Here is a 21,376-nt window from a genome sequence, read left to right as displayed (position 1 = left end):
CAACTTGAAAAGCAAGAAGGTAATCGTAGCTTAAAACAGCAGCCAAGGAAGTTAGAATCGGAGGTGTCTGGTTCCCTGTAGAAACGAAAGGTAACACTGTAACATATATCCAAATTGTTTTTCAGAAACCTGGACCCCCATCAGACAGATCCACTGGCATGCAGAAATCAGATGAGGGGGACCAGAGGACTGAACTCAGACCACCATTCCTTGTTCTACATTTCTTCTTGAGGGGCCTGAGGAAGTCCCACCCACAAGCCAGAGCTAACATTATTTTCTGCTGACCCCCAGTTTTTTTTTATTTTGGTGGGGGGACGGAGTCTCGCTCTGTTGCCCAGGCTGGAGTGCAGTGGCGTGATCTCGGCTCACTGCAACCTCTGCCTTCTGGGTTCAAGCAATTCTCCTGCCTCAGCCTCCTGAGTAGCTGGGACTACAGGCGCCCGCCACCACGCCAGGCTAATTTTTTTTTTTTTGTATTTTAGTAGAGACGGGGTTTCAGCGTGTTGCCCAGGCTGGTCTCGAACTCCTAAGCTTAGGCAGTCTGCCCACCTTGGCCTCCCAAAGTGCTGGGATTACAGGCGTAAGACACTGCGCCCAGCCTGCTGACCCCACATTTTTAAACAAATCTTCCCTTCCTTAACTGATGACAAGTCAGGAAATCTTTGAATCGACCTATGACCTATAAGCTCCCGCTTTGGGGTATCCAGCCTTTTGAGGCCAAACCAATGCGTAACCTCCATCTATTGACTTACGCTTTCCTGAAATTTACCCCCTGCCTTTAAAAACCCTTACAAGCCCTGGTCACGTGTGAGCTGTCTGATTCTCCCTGCTCAGCATCCAGCAACAAAAGCCTCACTTTCTCTCACTGCAGTCCTGGTGTCAGTGTTTGGTTTTATTGCACCAGGAGAGCAGACCCACGTTAGGTTCAGCAACAATCACACTGAGTCTAAAAGAGAGGGAGATAGGGTTGTGAAGAAGATATTGTAGCTTTAAAAAGGGGGTGGGATTTGGAGAAAGTGAATATTTAAGACTGTTTGATACCCATGTATAGAGCTAAGGCCCTTTGTTAGCATTTAGGAAGACTAAATTGAAAATATTCATACAATTACACATTTACTAGTATTAGTATGTTTGAATTTTTTTGCTTACACGGAGCCATGATCTGTTAAATTTCAAGACATCCAGTGTCTTAGTTTTCTCCCCTTATAAGCAGCAGACTAGAGAAGAAAACATGCCCACCTGACCAGGGGTATCATAGTTACAAAGCCACTGGATACAATTTACCTGGCTGGAATGTCCCCTTCTGGTAATTACTCTTGGGAGGTGTTACATCTAAAGGGAACAGTGCTTTCTGGGCCACCTTGGGTTTGCCAAGAACAAGTTGCTAATCTCACCTTTTTTACTCTTACCTTCCTGATAAGATTGCTGTAATACAGGCATGGCACAGACACAGCAATCTGTCTAAACATCCGACATCTTGAGGACCAAAAGAAATGTGAGCTGGCACAGGTCTGTTTGTACCCGGTCATCAGCTGTACCCTGAATGGGGATAGGTCAATTTGGAGAAAAGTTTCTCTCTTGAAATGATACACTAATGTAGGGTTCAGGTGGGAACTGACCAGATCTATCATTTACTGACCACTTAGGATGGACTGATTTCCTCTAATATTGTGGCTAAAGTGCTTCACTGAACATGTAGCACAAAGGAGGCTTGCCCTCTTTGTAGAAGGGAGGAATTTTTGGGCCAGGCATGGTGGCTCACACCTGTAATCCCAGCACTTTGGGAGGTTGAGGTGGGTTGATCATCTGAGGTCAGTAGTTCAAGACCATCCTGGCCAACGTGGCGATATCCCATCTCTACTAAAAATATAAAAATTAGCCGGGCGTGGTGGTGGGCACCTGTAATCCCAGCTACTCAGGAGGCTGAGGCAGGAGAATTGCTTGTACCCGGGAGGTGGAGGTTGCAGTGAGCCGAGATCACACCATTGCATTCCAGCCTGGGTGACAAGAGCGAAACTCTGTCTCAAAAAAATAAGGAATTTTTGTTGGATTGACCAAATACCTGAGCTCCGACTGCTGGGCATTTGATGAGGAGATAAGTAAGGCCACTGTACCTTGGGCCCATTGTACAGATGAAAACTGAGGTTCTGAGGTTAGGGAGCTTGCCCAAGATCAAGTGGTCAGTTCATCAATTTGAACCCCATGTTCCTTTCATTGTGTTATGCCCTGCACCTGGGTCCAGCACCCCAACTGTTTCTGCCTAATCTAGATGTGACTAACACAGATGTAAAGGCTTAGGGTCTTAGGAGTTCTCTCAACATTGGGATTCATCTGGTTCTTTATGGGAAAGGTGTCACACTGCTGAGGGGCAGAAGCTAGGAGACAGAGCAGCTTTAGCTTGGTGAACTGGACTGGGCATGGTGGCACACGCCAGTAATCCCAGCACTTTGGTAGGCCAAGGTGGGTGGATCACTTGAGGCCAGGAGCTCGAGACCAGCCTGGCCAACGTGGTGAAACCCCATGTCTACCAAAAATACAAAAATTAGCTGGTCATGGTGGTGTGCGCCTGTAGTCCCAGCTACCTGGGAAGCTGAGGCAGGAGAATTGCTTGAACCGGGGAGGTAGAGGTTGCAGTGAGCCGAGATTGCCCCACTGTACTCCAGCCTGGGTGACAGAGCGAGACTCCAAAAAAAAAAAAAAAAAAAAGCTTGGTGAACTGAAGGGAAACAACCCATTAAGGGCAAGAGGGTTCATTTATTCAGTGTCACTCAACCCCCATCCTGTGCCAGGCCTCACTGGAGCACTGAGGGTAGAGGTGAAGGTCCCAGAGTCTGGTGTGAAGATGGTAACAATTCATATGAGAGTGGTTTCATAAAAAAGCAAGACAGAGTCCACCTCTCCCTTGCTTAGAACACTCCATTATATTCTCATTGAACTTTTTACAGATCTGATCTTTCCAGACTGTGTCCTTCAAGTCTTAATTCAGAAAACATAAGCAGCTTTGAGATATAATACACATGCTGGTAGGCTGAATGGATCCCAAAGATGTCTATGTCCTGCTCCCTGGAACCTGTATGTTACTTTACCTGGAGAAATGGCCCTGGATATGTGTTAAGGATCTAGAGACACAGAAATTATCCTGGGTCATTCATGCAGGCCTATTGTAATCAGAAGGGGTCTTATAAGAGGGAGGCAGGAGGGAGAAAGGGAGAAAAAGGAAATACGATGTTGGAACTGAAAGTGTCTAAATGAGGCACTTTGAAGGTGCAAGAAGGGGCCATGAGTCATGGAAGGTAGGTAGCTTCCAGAAGCTGAAAAAGCAGGAAACAGATTCTCCACTGGACTTTCAGAAGGAAATACTTTTTTTTTTTTTTTTGAGACGGAGTCTCGCTCTGTCGCCCAGGCTAGAGTGCAGTGGCCAGATCTCAGCTCACTGCAAGCTCCGCCTCCCGGGTTCACGCCATTCTCCTGCCTCAGCCTCCCGAGTAGCTGGGACTACAGGCGTCTGCCACATCGCCCGGCTAGTTTTTTGTATTTTTTAGTAGAGACGGGGTTTCACCATGTTAGCCAGGATGGTCTCGATCTCCTGACCTCGTGATCCACCCGTCTCGGCCTCCCAAAGTGCTGGGATTACAGGCTTGAGCCACCGCGCCCAGCCTAATACCTTCTTTTTGGACGTTTTGGTTGTTATTTTTTGTTTGTTTTTGAGAGGGAGTCTTGCTCTGCCACCAGGCTGGAGTGCAGTGGCACGATCTTGGCTCACTGCAACCTCTGACTCCCGGGTTCAAGTGATTCTCCTACCTCAGCCTCCCAAGTAGCTGGGATTACAGGCACACGCCACAATGCCCAGCTAATTTTTGTATTTTTAGTAGAGATGTGGTTCACCATGTTGGTCAGGATGGTCTCGAGCTCCTGACCTCAGGTGATCTGCCCACCTCAGTCTCCCCAAAGTGTTGGGATTACAGGCGTGAGCCACCACGCCTGGCATGATTTTGGACTTCTTTTGATCTCCAGACTGTAAAATAGTAAGTTGGTATTGTTTGAAATTACTAAGTGTGGTAATGTGTTACAGCAATAGATAACCAAATGCACAGGCTGTACAATTGTGGATTTTACTATATTCAGAGTTGTGCAACTAATACCACAATCAATTTTGGAACATTTAATGAATCTCCTTCTCCCCCTTCAAAAACAAAAAACGAAACAAAACAAAACTCCATTCCCACGACACTCACTCTCCTTTTCCACTGGTTATTAGCCATGTGGCCTTGGGTAAGATCCCTAACCTGTGTGGATGAGCCTCAGTTTTCATCTGTAAATGAGATACCACTCGATTCCCAAGGATGTGGAATAATTCCATGAGATCACGTGTGTAATCCCTCAGCACAGTGCCTGCCGTCAGCATTCAGTAGAGCATCGTTTTGTTATTTTATTAATACCAGTGAGGAGGCTGTTGCAGAAGTCCAAGGGAGAGATGAAAGAGGCTGAACTAGGCCAGTGGTTCAGGGATGGAGGACATCTTGTCAGTGGCTCGACGCCTGTGATCCTCCCTCACTGGACAACAGGTGCTTCCTTCCATGGCGGGAACTTGCTGAAAACCTGCCTGCTCGTGCCTGTGCAGCCTCTAGAAGGCAGTGGAGCCAAGGCTGTGGATAGAACACTGTGTGTCTGTGCGTTCAGCCTTTTTTCCCTGTTCTGAAACTTCATTGTATGTTTGCATTGCTCTGTTCCCTTTCTCCTTGCTCTGTGCAGATGATGACTTTTTTTTTTTTAATAAAAGATACAGCATCCAGCTCGGTTGCACAGGCTGGAATGCAGTGGCGCAATCATAGCTTGCCTTGACCTCGTGGACTCAAGTGATCCTCCTGCTGCAGCCTCCCAAAGTGTTGGGATTACAGGCATGAGCCACTCACTGCAACTGGCCAGTTGATGATTTATTTTTTAAACCACCTCACATAGCAGGGTAACCTCTGAGTTCCTGTTCCATCTTGTGGCCTGGGATTAGGTATGGCTAAAACTGCCAAGTTTCAGACAGCTATTTTTTCCAGAGCTCAAGTGGCTGGAGAACATGGGGGCCCCCTCCCTGCAGCTCAGCAGAGCCTAGAATGAACCAGTTGCTCTTCTGCCAGTTCAAAAGTTAGGGCCTGTTCCATTTTGCATTCCTCCTAGGCTCCACAGGGCATTTGAGTTCCGCCCAAATCACGTGGGTTGTGGTGGGTGGGGGTGTGTGCTGAGTGTGATTCCCTGAAGAAAATTCAGATGCTGTCACCAGGCAAAACCAACAGATGTCCACTACAGCTACCACCGTGGAACGGAATAATTCACCATTAAGCACCTGGCTTAGGACCCCAGTTCCCAGGGATGGAATCTCAACTCCACCATTTGTAAGTTGTGTGACCGTGGCTGGGGCACTTCACCAGTCAGCCTGAGTCTGTGTCCCATCTGCACAAAGGGAGTGATGGCCCACATCGCCAGCTTCAATCACCATGAAAGCACCTTGCAGAGAGTCCAAGCAGGCTCAGGCAGGTGGCGCTGCAGTTTGGTGTGGCATGAACTATGTCGTCTCTGGCCTGTTATCCAGCCAGTTCCAGGGTAGCTGTCTGCAGAGAGCAGCCGGATGTAGCACAAAGAGCCAGGCTGTCCTGGGTTCAAAGCCTGAACCTCCCACTTAGGAGCTACACGTTCCTCCTCCATGATGATCACCTTTCCTGCCTCCCAGGGTAGTTGGAAGTGTCAAGGGGACATGTAGACAGCCTGGTACACTGTTCTGTGAGTGGTGATAGCTGTGTTCATAGTACAGTTACTCCACAGCACGCCAGGAGTCCAGATGTGAATCGAACAGGACAGACCCCGTACTCTGAACAAAAGCCCATCTTTCCGGGTAAAGGGTGCATTTGGCCAGCAGCCAAGGGCCCCGGGAAGGCTTTGTGCAGCCTGGCCCTTCCCTCCTTCAGTTCAGCGTGGGGTGGGTACAGCCTCACGGAGGTTCTTGTGTCACTATTAATTATCCCTCAGGCTCTTTTATCAGCCTGTCTCTCATTCCCACCACAAGGCTGTCAGCCAGACAGTTGGAACAGAATCTCATCTGGAGTGTGTTTGCTCTTCTCCCCCATCGCTGGCAGAGATCTGGGATCAGCTCTGCATTAGGACAAGTTGTAAGTAAACACACATTTGCTCAAATGTGGCCCTTCTAGTAGAGAGACTCAATTTTCTGTATTCCCCTTCCTTTTACGAATGGCTTGGAGGTTATGGTAGGCAGACCATAGCTCCGACAGTGTTTATTAACGGTTATATTAGACTCAGTGAAGGTTTCTGTCTTTACTTGGTATTGAGTTACTCCTTTTAAGAGACCCCGTCTAGTAATGCTATTGTCATGTTACTCATTTTATAAATCCTATCTATAATGTTATTGTCACAGAAATGACAAATGTTATGGAAGAATCTCGAAATACTGCTAAATGTGTTAGTCAAAAAATGTCTTTGCCCCTAAAATGTGTAAAGGTATTGTACATTATATAACTATTATCACAAAGTATTATGTTGAGTATACTATTTCAGACCCTAGTCTTGCTACTTAGTGAGAGAAAATGCCTTTTCCATAAAAGATTTAAGAAAGAATGCTCTAGATGGGAACCTTTAGGTTTGAAGTATTCCCACACATTTCATAATGAAGTAGATAACTGGAACTATAATTAGGTGTTTCTAAAAATTGATACTAATTTCTTAAAAAAAAAAAAGTTATAATTTAAAAGCTGTTTTGTTTTCCTTCTTCCTAATTCTGGAAAGTTATGAATTAAAGAAACTAAATTTGGAAACTGGCTCTAACGTATATTTATCCTTTTCCTCAAGCAATTTTTAAAAACTTTGTATTCTCATGAACAAAGAAATGTTCATCATGATACATCTAGCATTATATATATTATATGTTATATATATATATTACATATATATATATATATATATATATTTGGAGACAGTCTCGCTCTGTCACCCAGGCTGGAGTGCGGTGGTGCCATCTGAGCTCACTGCAACCTCCGCCTCCTGAGTTCAAGTGATTCTCTTGCCTCAGCCTCCCTAGTAGTAGCTGGGATTACAGGCGTGTGCCAACACGCCAGGCTAATTTTTATATTTTTAGAAGAAACAGGGTTTCAACATGTTGGCCAGGCTGGTCTCGAACTCCTTACCTCAGGTGATTTGCTCCCCTTCAGCCTCCCAAAGTGCTGAGATTGCAGGCATGAGCCACCATGCCCGGCCAACTAGCAGTCTTTTTACATAATTTTTTGCTGGTAGAATTTTCACATGGCATTATGACAGCAGCACTTTCTTCGTGTAGGTATTTAAGATTGTGTGCTGAAAAATTAATAGCATAAACATACTTTAAATTAGAGAGAGATGACTAAGGGGAGTCAAGAAAGGGAGGCAGAGCCCTGTGCAGGCCTTCCTTTCCCTGGGGACAAAGAGAAGCCAGGGCCAGGCCTCCTGGGCCGTTGCAGGCTGGCATGTCTGCCTTGCACCCCACCTGGCCCCAAATTCCCCTTGTGGGACCTCAGGAGGGGCCCCGTTTCCACTCTGCTGCCTGATGTTCTGGATCCTGAGCCCACACCCAGGCCCAGGCAGGGCTGAGTCTCCTCTCCCTGCAGCCTCCGAGGCCAGCAGGCCCCAGGCTTCAACTCTGTCCTCCACTGGACGACCCTCTGGTCAGGTCCCTGAACATACCCGTGGGAAAAGATATGCACCCATGTGCACGTGTCCACATATGTGAAGACAGGTGTGCGCATGTGCACAAGTGTGCAGGGTGCACCCATGTAAGAACCCTACAGACCTTTTTCCCAGGAGAAGGCTATATCCCCCCCATGGTGTCAGGTGTCCACTCAAGCCCCCCAAGGGTGAGGTGGGGAGACAGGGGAGAAGTGGTTGGGATTCTGGGCAGAACTGCCGTCTCAGATGGGTCCTGAAGCTGTGCACGTCGGCCAAGGTCTGGCCACAGTGGTTCCTGGGAAGTGTGGGGAGGGGGCTATTCAGACCCACCCCTTACCTCTTCATTCTCCTGGAAGACAGTCACAGGAGCCTGTTTGCCACCAAAAGTTCCACACACCCCTCTCCCCCAGCCTCTCACTCCTTATCAGGTCCCTTCCCTGGGCATAGGCCCGAGTGTGCAGCCTGGGTAGCTGCTAGCCCCACAGATGGGACCTGTCTGCACCGTGGGGAGCTCCCTGTGGCCAACTCTAGCTTTGTCAGCCCTGGCAAGGGTGGGTGGCAGGCAGCACCCGGTCCCTTGGTCCAGGTTAGCTCTCCTGGGCTGGCTGCCCCCGCTCCCCAACACCCCCCCTCAGCAGGCTAGCTCTGGACATAGTGATTGGCTGAGTCTGAGCCAGACCCTGACTTGGCAGCTCCCTCTCCTGCCTGCGAAGGCGACTTCACTTTGACTTCAGATCTGCAGAGTGATGTGCAGATCACACATTCAGCCCTGAGCCCCACCAGGACACAGCAGGGACAGGAGCAGCTGCGGGGGCTCCCCAGGCTCAGGTTCCTAGGCCCCCAAGGCCCCATGGGCTTCCCTTCCTCCATCCTTTCTGTGCCTAGATGCAGGCCAGACCTCAAGAGGCAGCTGGGGGATGGGGAGAGAACAGAGGACTTTTCCCACAGAGGCCCAGAGCACACATCCAGCCTCAGCCCACAACCCCCCCATTGCAGGCCCACTGGCTTCTCCTTGTGAGATGAGTATGTTCATGGCCATCATTTCTTTGGGGGAAATTAAGAGTCTTTGGGGCTCCAGTTCCTCTCTGCTGCTCGCTCTCCTCTGCTGCCCGCTCTCCTCTGCTGCCCGCTCTCCTCTGCTGCCCGTCCCACATCCTAAGAGTACCCCTGTGTAGAGAAGGGGAAGGGCGCCCACCCTTACCAGCTCCCCCCATGAGGCTGAAAGTTGACCAGTTCTTCCATAGACCCGATGTAGACAGCTTCCTTGAATACACGGAGAAATTAATCCTGCTAGTCTTAAAAAGAAAGTTACATTTTTTTCATTTGAGTTCCCTGAAACTTACCAGCCCAGGGCCTGACAATGAGAAGCCAGCCCCTCAGCCCCTGTGATTGCCTAAAGCACCACCTGCTGCCTGGTGACCAACTCCCTCTTCCACAGGCCTTCCCAATTCCTGTGTTTCCACACATGGTTACATTTCTTCTGACTATCCCTGCAGGACCCCCAACCTATTCTGACTACCCCCGCAGGACCCCCAGCCTATCCACTAACCCGGATGTTGAGAAAGGCTCTCTTGGCCCGCTTCCCTGCCCAACTCTTTCTGTCCTTCTGCCTCTGCCCCGCCCCCCCCCACCCTTTCTACAGAGGCCCAGTGCCTCTGAAAAATCGCGGGGGTAGGGGGTGGTGCGCTCTGCCAGGGGAACCTGGGGAGGCGAGGCGGTTCTCTAAGGCCCCTTGGTCGCACCCCCAGCCATTCCCGACCTTGCATTCCCGCGCGGCTTCCCTGCCCTCTCTGAGCAGCCGAAACAGGCAAATGCACGAACTGCACACTGGCACACCAGATGAAACGAGCGGCTGTGCCTGCAGAGGCGCTGGGACCCAGGCTACTGGTGGCCTTTCCAGCATCAGGTTCCATCTTACCCGGGCCCTGCACCCTACTCCTGCTGGCACCCCGATCCTATGAAGGCGCTGCCTGCCATCACCCTGCACCTACCCACGGTCTGGTCCTAACCGCACCCTGCCCCGCCAGCACCCTGCTCCCACCCACACTGCTGTACCCACACCCGACCCTGCCAGCACATCCTACCCGCGCCCCGCAATCACCCTGCCCCTACCGCACTCCGTCCCACCCTCCCACGCCCCTCCAGCACCCCGATCCTACCTGCACCCCGCGCCTACCCACGTTTCTCCCCACCAGTACCCCACCCTGTGCACTCAGCAAGCATCCCGCTCCACCCGCACCCCGCTTCTATCTGTGCCCTGCGCCACCAGCACCCTACTCCTACCCACACTCTGCTCCTTCCTGGGCCTGGTCCAGCTGTCACCCAGCTCCTACCCGCACCCTGCTCCTACCTGCATCCAGCCCCACAGCACCTAGGCTCCTTGCATGGCCTTTCTCCTACCTGCTGCCCTGCCCGGCAGGACCACATCCTACCCGCGCCCCACGCTGCCAGCACCCATCCTGCAGCACCCCATCCTACCCACGCTAGCTCCACCACAACCCCAGTCTTACCCACACTCCACTCCTACCCATGCCCTGCCCCGCCAGCACCCTGCTTCTACTTGCACTCTTCTCCTTCCAGCGCCCTGCCCTGCCAGCACCCCACCCTACACATGCCTGGCCCAGCAATCACCCTACTCCTACCTGAACCCCACTCCTACTCACACCCCGTTCCTACCCACGACCCACCACTCCAGCGCCAGCCCCTACCTGAAGCCCGCTCCTACCCATACTCTGCCCGCACCCCATACCACGCACGCCTCACCCTGCCAGCATCCCAATATTACCCACACCCAGATCCTACCCACACCCTGCTCCTAACTGTGCCCCACCCCACCAGCACCCCACTCCTAGGAGCACCCTGCTCTGACTCGCCCCCCACACCTACCCCTGCTCCTGCCCCACCAGGACACCACTCCTACTGGAGCCCATTGACATTGCACCCTGATCCTGCTTGCACCGTGATACTACCCCTTCCCAGCTTTGTTCGCTCAGGCTGGAGTGCAGTGGCGCAATCTCGCCTCACTGCAAGCTCCGCCCCCGGGTTTACGCCATTCTCCTGCCTCAGCCTCCCGAGTAGCTGGGACTACAGGCGCCCGCCACCAGGCCCGGCTAATTTTTTGTATTTTTAGTGAAGACAGGGATTCACCGTGTTAGCCAGGATGGTCTCAATCTCCTGACCTCGTGATCCGCCTGCCTCCGCCTCTCAAAGTCCTGGGATTACAGGCGTGAACCACTGCACCTGGCCCATTTAAAATGTTTATTGATAAACTAAGTTATTTATGACATGAAAGTCACACACATGTTGCAGGAAACTGAGGACCGGAGAGACTGATATGAGTGTACAGGAGGATTGTTTATTTTAGGTACCTGTTGGCTCAGTGGATTCATACCCAAAAAGCTGAGCGTTAAAGTCAGAGTGGTGTTTTTGTAAGTGGACTTACAATCAATAAAACAAAAGCAGCTAATCATATGACAGGTCGCATAATCTATAGCATAGCGTAACTTGTGGCCTTGCATAGCCGGTGGCCTTGTAGCTGCATTGAAAGAAAAACAAGAACTGGCTAAATATAGACATTTGTAAAACATAATCATGCTTAAGAAGCCTGGGTAAACAGTAACAGTAAAATAATATGTCTTTTTCTTTTTTTTCCTTCGCCCTTGTCCTGGAAGGGGGCGGTGTCTGGAGCCCATTCCTTTGGCCTTGGCTTCTAAAGCAGCCTTATCTTGTAACTGTCCATAAGTGAGCTGCTAAGCAGAGGAAAACTTGTTCTTTTCTTTTTAACCCTTGCCTGTTACTTTTCTGGGAGTGAATAAACGCATGCTTATTTTTAAATTTCTGCCTCATGCAAACAAAATATGCTGGAATTTAATTTGAAATTAAATACAGAGGTCTAGGAAATAAGTCACCAAATTCTCAAAAACACATTCATTAGAGTAACATGTAATTTTTTTTTTTTTTTTTTTTTTTTTTGTTTGAGACGGAGTCTCACTCTGTCGCCCAGGCTGGAGTGCAGTGGCCAGATCTCAGCTCACTGCAAGCTCCGCCTCCCGGGTTCACGCCATTCTCCTGCCTCAGCCTCCCAAGTAGCTGGGACTACAGGTGCCCGCCACTTTGCCCGGCTAGTTTTTTGTACTTTTTAGTAGAGACGGGGTTTCACCATATTAACCAGGATGGTCTCGATCTCCTGACCTCGTGATCTGCCTGTCTCGGCCTCCCAAAGTGCTGGGATTACAGGCTTGAGCCACCGCGCCCGGCCAGTAACATGTAATTTTTAAAAGTAGTTTTAAACAAAACGTAGTTTTAGACAAATCAAGACAGTTTCATTTATGGCACATAAAATTCCATAATCTCGTGCATAACACTTTACAATGAGAACTTTTATTAACCAGGACACATTATTTTCTATGTTCATTCTATTGACACATAGATTTATGTTTCCCTCCTAGACTTCCTTGCAAAAATGCCTGTTTCGGATTCCTCACAGTACAGATAAGAAGGAAGGCTTGATCAGCATGTGGTGGATCTGAAGATTCAGAGGTGCCATGGCTCAAAAGTAGACATTTTGGTAAATGTGAAGAAGTGAGATTCAATAAAGATGGTAAGAAATGAAAGGTGTTACCAAAAGTGGGTGTGTGTAGCTATGCTTGTCACACAAAGTAGGCTTTAAGTCAAAAAAGCACAGAAATAGAAAATAAAGGTCATTATAAAATGATAAAGGGATCAATTCAGCAAGAAGGTAGAACAGTTGTCAATGTAAACACACCTGACGCAGGAGCCCCAGTTATTACAGTAAGAGTTATTCGAGCAACAGACAGAGACAGACAATAACAGCTGGAGACCCCAACACCCACTTTTAGCAACAGACACACCCTCTCAGCAGAAAAGCAACAAAGACCAGACTTACACTCCAACAGAAGTCGAAGGGACCTGACAGGTAATTACAGCACATTTCACCCAGCAACTGCAGAACCTGCGTTCCTCTCATCAGCTCACAAAACATTCTCCAGGATAGGCCACATTTTAGGCCACAGAACAAATCTCAAAAAAGCATTTAAAAAATGAAAATCATAGCAAGAATCTTCTAAACCCAAAATGGCATAAAACTAAAAGCCAGTAACAAGAGAAACGTTGGAAACTCTCCAGGTACATGGTATATAAATAACGGTAATGGTCACTGAAAAAATCAAAAAGGAAAGTAACAAAAACATTTCTTGGAGAAAAAAAGGGAACAAGAAAAAGAAATACATATAGTAGGTGTTTTTGACATAAAAAATGCAGAATAAAAAAGTTCCAAGATACAATAAAAGAAACAAAAATTGATTGAAATGTCTCCTTTCACTGGTAACAAAATGACTGGCAAGGAAAGGTGATGTCCCTGAATTTTTTTTTTTTTTTGACGGAATCTTACTTTGCCACCCAAGCAATTCTACCACCTCAGCCTCCTGAGTAGCTAGGATTACAGTCATGTGCCACCACGCCCAGCTAATTTTCTGTATTTTTAGTAGAGATGGGGTTTCACCATGTTGGCCAGGCTGGTCTCAAACTCCTGACCTCAGGTGACCCACCCACCTCAGTCTCCCAAAGTGCTGGGATTATAGGTCTGAGCCGCCACGCCCAGCTGATTAGACAGGCTTTTAAAACCACAGCAGAAGCAGCAGGAGTCTGTAACCGATGGCCGAACAGTATTAAACTCCTGGTTGTTTTGCGTGGAGTCACTACAACTACAGCTCAGCTAACACAGTGCTGAGGGGACCTACTGGAGTTGACAAGATCCCCTGGGGGCACAAGTGGCAATGGCTGTGCATCAGTGGCTGGATATTTCTGAAAAATGAAACGAAGTTAAACTAGTAGTCATCCAAGATGATGTAGAATTAATATACTGAAAAGCATTGATGATCATGGTCCGGCTCAACAGGAAAGCTGCAGGAATCATGCACACGTTCAATGCCCATGCAGCCACTGACATCACTGGCTTCGGGGTCACCGGTACAGAATGTGACCAAGGAGCAGAGGGGCTCTCTTTTTAAAGGTGCTTTCATAGGCAGGCACCGTGGCTCATGCCTGTAATCCCAGCACTTTTGGAGCCTTAGGCCGGGTGGCTCATGTGAGGTCAGGAGTTCGAGACCAGCCTGGTCAAAAACTCCATCTCTACTAAGTAAAGTAGAGTATAAGTAGTGTATAAGCACCCGGTCCTAGGCACTGGGTATAAGACTTCGTCCTAGGTTCACCCCAGGACCCCCTAGCACAGGTCCAGTGGCTTCTCGTTATTAGAGGTGAATGTGATCCTGGGCATCATTTCTTTGGGGGAAAACTGGATTCTTTGGGGCTCCAGTTCCTCTATGTTGCTGGCTCTCCTAGGCTGCCAGTACCACATCCCGCATTCTCTTGTGTACGGGGGAAGGGCACCCCAGGCACCCCCTTCACACTTCCCCCATGAGGCTGAAAGTGGCCAAATTCTCCCATAGAAGTTTGCTGCTTCCTTGAATAAACATAGAAATTGATCATCCCAGCCTAAAGAAAGTTACATTTGTCTCAATGGAGTTGTTTTCTTGGGAAATGTCCCAGAGAACAGTAGGGAGCTGAAACTTACCAGCTCGGGGCCTGACAGTGAGAGCCTGCCCCTCACCCCTCCCGCACCCCTCCGGAGTGCCTCAGCCACCTGGTGTCTGTTGACCAACGCCTCTGCCTCCCTCCTCCCTAACTCTTGTTTTCCCACAACTGGTGACATTTCTTCCCGGCCAGGCCTCCGGGACCCCCACCCTCCGCACTGCTCTGGATGCTGACAAAGGCTCCCCTGCCTGCTCCCTGCCCAGCTCCTCCCTTCCTCCCGCCTTTGGCCATGCAGAGGCCGAGCTCCACCGTGCCTCTGCCTCTCAGAAATAGCTGGGGGTGCGCTGCGGGGGAGCCTGGAGCATGGGTAGGGGAAGGGGTTTTGGGGAGAGGGCGTTGTTCTCAGAGTCCTCTGTGTGGCAAACCCCAGGAGTACCAGATCTTGCATCCCCACCTGGCTTCCCTGCCCGCTGTGCAGTAGAAAGGGCGCACCTGGCTAAAGGAGCGGCTGTGCCCGCAGAGATGCACGGACCCAGCTACTGGTGGCCTTTCCAGCACCCGCCCCTCTTCCACCTGTCTGGCTACCGCGCCATGCTCCTGCCCCTGCCCAGTGGCGCCTGGCTCCCGTCCGCATCCTGACCCCATTCTGCACCTGCGCGCCCCGCTCCTACCTAAGGCAGACCGGCGCCCGCTCCTACCCGCCGCTTTGCGCTGCCCCTTCCGGCTCCTTCGGAGCAGCCGGCACCCGCCTGGCCCAACAGTGATCAGAGTAGGGCGCGCAGCCGCTGAATGCTCTGGAGTCCCTGCCCGGAGGTGCCACGCCCGCATCGGCCACACCCGGGCTGGCATGGGGCTGCGGGACTTAACGCCGCACCCCACCTACCAGAGCCACGGTCTCTACAGCCGCGGCCCCAGCGCGCACTGGGGATAGCAAAGACGACATCCGGTGCTGCCGCGGCTGCTCAGCAAGTCAGTCTTGCTGGTTACAGGCGCCCGCACGGGCCAGCGCAAAAGTGGCCCGGAGTGCCAAGCGACGGAGCCAAGGCTTTGAGCACCACCTTTCTGCTTGCGCTGGGCAGGGGGCTGCATGTGACCGGCCACCTGGCCTTGGCTGGGAGCGCACTGGTGGCGGGCAGCAGGCAGGTCTCTGGCAGGAGCAGGTGCCCGTCGGCAGCGGGGCCAGTGCTCAGAACCTAGCGCGGTGGGAGTTCCCAGCGTGGTTGTCCCGAGCGCCAAAGCCGGTATCCTGAAGGAACCAGGACAGCTCTTTCAGGGCAGGTGTGGGCGAAGGGGCAGGGAGGGAGCCCAGGAAGCCGCGACAGGCACCGGGGTCTGTTTTTGCAGGAGGTGGCACAGTCCTGGTTTTTTTTTTAAAATTGTATTTCTTTATGCTCTAAGTTCTGGGGCACATGTGCAGAATGTGCGGGTCCGTTAATAGGTATACATGTGCCATGGTGGTTTGCTGCACCCATCAACCCGTCATCAACATTAGGTATTTCTAATGCGATCCCTCCCCCCGGCCCCAACAGGGCCCAGTGTGTGTTCCCCTCCCTGTGTCCATGTATTCTCATTGTTCAACTCCCACTTATGAGAACACGCGGTGTTTGGTTTTCTGTTCCTGTTTGCTGAGAATGTTTTCCAGCTTCATCCATGTCCCTCCAAAGGACACAAACTCATATGGCTGCATAGTATTCTATGGTGTATATGTGCCACATTTTCTTTATCCAGTCTATCATTGATGGGGATTTGGGTTGGTACCAAGTCTTTGCTATTGTGAACAGTGTGGCAATAAACATACATGTGCATGTGTCTTTATAGTAGAATGATAATCTTTTGGGTATATACCCAGTAATGGGATTGCTAGGTCATATGGTATTTTCTAGTTCTAGATCCTTGATGTGGAGAAATAGGAACGCTCTTACACTGTTGATAGGAGTGTAAATTAGTTCAACCATTGTGGAAGACAAGTGTGGCGATTCCTAGTTTCCTTTTTGACCTCTACCTTCCTCATTCCTCCTCCAGCTCTGCCGCTTTGGTTGGCAGAGGAGTGCAGGGGCTCTCTTTGGCAAGGTTGCTTTGCTCTCCTGCATTTTTGCCACCCTGGTCTTTAAAAACCTAAAAGCCTGTTGTTTCTGGGGTGGCTCCCTTGGAGGGGTGCAGTGGGCTGAGACCCAGCCTGTAGCCTGGGAGTTCTGTGCCACTGTCTGGCAGGGCACCTGAAGATGTAGCGTTGGGGCCATGGGAGGCTCAGGGCCAACACTTATGGGTGCAAGTTTTGGGCCTGGGTATCAGGAGCCAGCGGGCTGCACTGAGAACTAGGTGCAGGGTGTGGCACAGAGTTGAGTGTCAGGGGCAGAGTTGCTGCAGTGCAGAGGACAGAGGTGGTGCGGGGGGGGGGGGGGTGGTCCTGGGCATCAAACAGCAGGGGTGACAGAGCAGGAGAACCATCATTTCAAACACTGCCACTTTAAGTTCCAGCTCCCTTTCTAGCCCCATGCATTTCAAGGAAATCACTTCACTTCTAACTACAAGCAGCAGCCAGAAAGAGCAAGACAGTGAAACACAGATAAGACAGCTCGGGCACAGAGGGAGGTGGCGGTAAAGTCTCTCAAGTAACTGCCAAACTTCACCCTCATAACAATGGGCCCCAGTAAACCAGTGGGCCTTAAGCACAGTCCTTTCCCTTCAGGTGCACTAAAATATCGGGAAGCTACAAGCGGACTCAGGGGAAGACGGAAGTATGCCTGCAGCTACAGCAAGATGTATGAGCACACACACAACTGTCCCGCCAGATAAACACAGCAAAGACACACACAGGCAGTGCAGCCTCTGATAAACTTTCCCAACCTGAATCCTTAAAAACTCTTAGCCTGTAAGGGAGTGCGGGTTCTGACCTAACTTTGTCATTAGTCCCTCCCAGGTTTGAAATAAACCTGTACTTGTTGACTGTTGAGCCACCCTCCTTCTGAGATGGAGATGTTTATAACTTGGGAAACTGAGGCTCAGAGAGTCGACTAAGGGAAGGCAAGAAAAGGAGGCAGAGCCCCCTGTAGGCCCTCCTCACCCAAGGAACTGAGAGAAGCCCGGACCAGGGTCTGCCTTGCAACCCACTCTGCCTCCACCTCCCTTTGTGGGACCTCGGGGTGGCTGAACTCCCCTGTGCTGGTTGAACTCCTTTTTGCTGCCTGATGTTTTGGATCCTGAGCCCACACCCAGGCAGGGCAGTCTCCTCTCCCTGTAGTTGCCAAGGCCAGCAGGCCCCAGGCTTCATACCTCTGTCCTCTACTGGGCCACCCCCTCTAGTCAAGTCCCTGGGTGTGCCCGTGGAATAAGGTGTGCATCTGTGTTCACACATGTGAACACAGGTATATGCCTATGTGCATGTATGCAAGTGCACGGGGGGCGGGGGCACCCACTTGAGGCTCCTCAGATCTTTTCCCCAGGAGAAAACCACATCCCCACCCTGGCGTCAGCTGTCCACTCAAGCCCCCCAAGGGTGGGGATGGGGAGAAAGGAAAAGTGCCTGGGATGCCAGGCAGGAGTGCAGGCTCAGATGGGCCCTGAGGTGGTCAGAGAGCTGAGCCAGGCATCCAGTCTGTCCAGCAGCAAAGATGTGGCCAGAGTGGTTCCCAGGAGGTGGAGGGGTGCTATCCAGGCCCACCCCCTTCCCTCTTCATTCTCCTGGGACAGTCACGGGAGCTTGTTTGTTGCTCAAAGTTCCCCTCAGCCCCTCCCTAACTACAATGTCCCTTCCCTGGGCATAGGCCCGAGTGTGAAGCCTGTGTAGCTGCTAGGAATAGAAACGGGGCTCGTATGCACTCAAGGGAGCCAACTCCAGCTCTGTAAAGCCTGGCGGGGGTGGGTGGCAGGCAGCAGAACGTCCCGTGGTTTAGGGTACCTCTCTCATGGGCTGGCTGCCCACACCATCTATCCCTCAGCAGGACAGCTCTGGACATAGCAGTTGCCCAAGTCCAAGCCAGCCCATCTTGGCAACTCCTCCCCTGCCTGCCAGGGTGACTATTTTTTGAGGTCTGCCGTGATGCACAGATCACTGATTCAGTCGTGAGCTCACCCAGGACACAAGAGAAACAGGACGGGCTGGCCCCCGGGCACCCCAGGCCCAGCATCCTGGGCCCTCCCACCCCATGGCCTTCCCTTTCTCCATCTCTCCGTGGCTGGGTGCAGGGCAGACCTCAAGAGGCAGCTGGGGGATGCGGAAAAAACAGGGACTTTCCCCACGGAAGCCCAGAACCCACACCCACCCAACCTCACCCCAGGGACCCCAGCACAGGTCGGCTTCCCCTTGTTAGAGGTAAATGTCATCCTGGGCATCATGTCTCTGGGGGAAAACGATTCTCTCGGGCGCCATGCTGGCTCTGCTAGTCCCATATCCTGTGTAGAGAGAAGGGCACTCCCTCCAAACTCCCCCCAGGAAGCGGAAAGCAGCCAAATTCTCCTATAGAATATGTTTACTGCTTCTTTGAATGAATGTGGAAATTGCTCGTCCCAGTTTTAAAGTTACATTTCAGTGGAGTTGGTTTCTCAGGAAACCTCCCAAACAACAGCAGGAAATTCAAGCTTACCAGCTCGGGGCCTGACAGTGAGCCCTTCCCCTTACCCCTCCGGACTGCCTTAGCCACCTGATGCTTGTTGACCAATGCCTCGGCCTCCCGCCTCCCGCCTCCCCACAAACCTGGTTACATTTTTTCCCAGGCCAGGCCTCCAGGACCCCCACCCTCTGCACTGCCCTGGATGCTGACAAACGCCCCCCAGACCCCAGCTTCTACTTCCTCCCGCCTCTGGCCCCAGAGGCTGAGCTCCACCGAGCCTCTGCCTCAGGAAAAATGGCCAGGGTGCGCTCTGGTTGGGGGAGCCTGGAGCATGGGGTAGGCATGGGGGGTTGGCGGGGAGTGTTGTACTCAGAGTTCTCTGGGTCGCAACTCCAGCAGTCCCAGACCTTGCGTCCCTGCACGGCTCCCCTGCTGTCTTTGTGCAGCAAAAAGGGCAAAGCACAGGGACTGCAAGGCAGGTGCACCTGGTTAAAGGCGGCGCTGTGCGTGCACAGGTGAGTAGACCCAGGCTACTGGTAGCCTTCACCAGCACCACACCTGCTCCCACCTATCTCTGCCTGACAGCTTTGCTCCTACCCGCGCCCTGCTCTTACCCCTGTACGGTCCGTGGCCCACGCCCCACTCCTGCCCCTGTCCCGCCCGCACTCCTCTCCTCCATATCACCTGCGTGCTGCCCCTGCCCACTCCTGTCGCCCAGGGCACTCACCCGGCAGGCAGAGATCAGAGCAAGGCATACAGCAGCTCATATTGCCCAGGAGTTCTTGCCCAGAGATGCCTTTGTGTCCGCAATTGGTGGGTTCTCGGTCTGACTTCAAGAACGAAGCTGTGGACCCTCACGATGAGTGTTACAGTTCTTAAAGATAGTGGTGTCTGGAGTTTGTTCCTTTAGACGTTCAAGATGGGTCTGGAGCTTCTTCTTCCTGGTGGGTTCATGACCTCGCTGTCAGGAGTGAAGCTGTAGACTTTCCTAGTATTATAGCTCTATAAAGGCAACGCCTCTAGTTGTTGTTGGTTCTTCCCGGTGGGTTCATGGTCTCATTGGCTTCGAGAGTGAAGCGGCAGACTTTCCGCGGTGTTACAGCTCATAAACGCAAAGTGGACCCAAAGAATAATCAGCAGCAACAATTACTGCAAAAAGCAAAAGAACAAAGCTGCCACAACTCAGAAGAGAACCCCAACAGGCTGTCACGACTGCCTGGGGCAACCTTTTTATTCCCTTATCTGACCCCACCCACATCCTGCTGATTGGTCTATTTTACAGAGAGCTGATTGGTCCATTTTACAGAGAGCTGATTGGTCCATTTTGACAGAGTGCTGATTGGTGCCTTTACAATCCTTGAGCTAGACAGTCACAGAGTGCCTTAGACACACAGTTAACTAGATACAGAGTATCAATTGGTGTATTTACAAACCTTGAGCTAGACACAGAGTACTGATTTGTGTGTTTACAAACCCTGAGCTACACACAGAGTGCTGATTGGTTAATTTACAATCCTTGAGCTAGACACAGAGTCACAGAGTGCTAGTCCTCCAAGTCTCCACTAGGTTAGCTAGACACAGAGTACCAATTGGTGTATTCACCAATCCTAAGCTAGACACTGAGTGCTTATTGGTGCATTTACAATCCTTGAGCTACACACAGAGTGCTAGACGGAAAAGTTCTCCAAGTCCCCACTAGGTTAGCTAGATGCAGAGTGCTGATTGGTGCACATACAATCCTCCAGCTAGACATAAAAGTTCTCCAAGTCCCCATCCTGTTCAGGAGCCCAGCTGCCTTCACCCAGTGGATCCTGCACCGGGGCTGCATGCGGAGATGCCTGCCAGTCTTGAGTGGCGCCTGCAGTCCTCAGCCCTTGGGCCGTCCGTGGAACCGGGCGCCACGGAGCAGGGGTCCGCGCCCGTAGGGAAGGCTCAGGCTGTGCGGGAGCCCACCGCAGGCGAGGGGAACTCAGATATGGTGGGCTGCAGGTCCCGAGCCCTGCCCCGCGGGGAGGCAGCTAAGGCTAGGCCAGCGGGCCGGCACTGCTGGGGAACCGGGCGCAACCTCCGCAGCTGCCGGCCCGGGTGCTAAGCGCCTCACTGCCCTGGGCCGGCGGCCCCAGCTGGCCATGTGAGGGGCCGGCGGAGCCCGCGCCCACCGAAACTCACACTGGCCCGCGAGGGCCAGGCGCAGCCCCGGTTCCCATCCGCACCTCTCCCTCCACACCTCCCCACAAGCAGAGGAAGGAGGCTCCGGCCTCAACCAGCCCAGAGAGGGGCTTCCTCGGTGCCGTGGCGGGCTGAAGGGCTTCTCAAGCACCGCCAGAGTGGGCACCGAGACCGAGGAGGCGCTGAGAGTGAGGGCTGCTAGCACATTGTCACCTCTCACCTTGACCACAGTGTCCCTCGGGTCCACCAAGCCCTGGGCAGGCATGGGGCGACGGGCTGAGCGCCGCACCCCGCCCCAGAGAGCCGCCAGCCAGAGCCATCGTCCTTTCTGCAGCGACACTGGTGGGCTCAGCAGCTGGGGGGCAGGGAGGGGGAATCAGGGTGACAAATAATTACATTTATTTATT

General features: G+C 51.8%; 1 long non-coding RNA gene across 1 annotated transcript; it reads right to left on the bottom strand.

Annotated features, from left to right (window-relative positions):
- Positions 1-4,093: 4,093 nt before the first annotated feature.
- LOC144329606 (uncharacterized) lies at positions 4,094-20,315 on the bottom strand. The gene is made up of 3 exons (XR_013395020.1): positions 19,528-20,315; positions 7,185-7,350; positions 4,094-6,138 (listed from the first exon to the last, which is right to left on the bottom strand). It is a non-coding gene; the product is annotated as an uncharacterized LOC144329606 (long non-coding RNA).
- Positions 20,316-21,376: the final 1,061 nt, after the last annotated feature.

This window comes from Macaca mulatta, chromosome 6 (assembly GCF_049350105.2).
Source record: "Macaca mulatta isolate MMU2019108-1 chromosome 6, T2T-MMU8v2.0, whole genome shotgun sequence".
Classification (NCBI taxonomy): domain Eukaryota; kingdom Metazoa; phylum Chordata; class Mammalia; order Primates; family Cercopithecidae; genus Macaca; species Macaca mulatta.
This window is presented reverse-complemented; position numbering and strand designations above follow the sequence as displayed.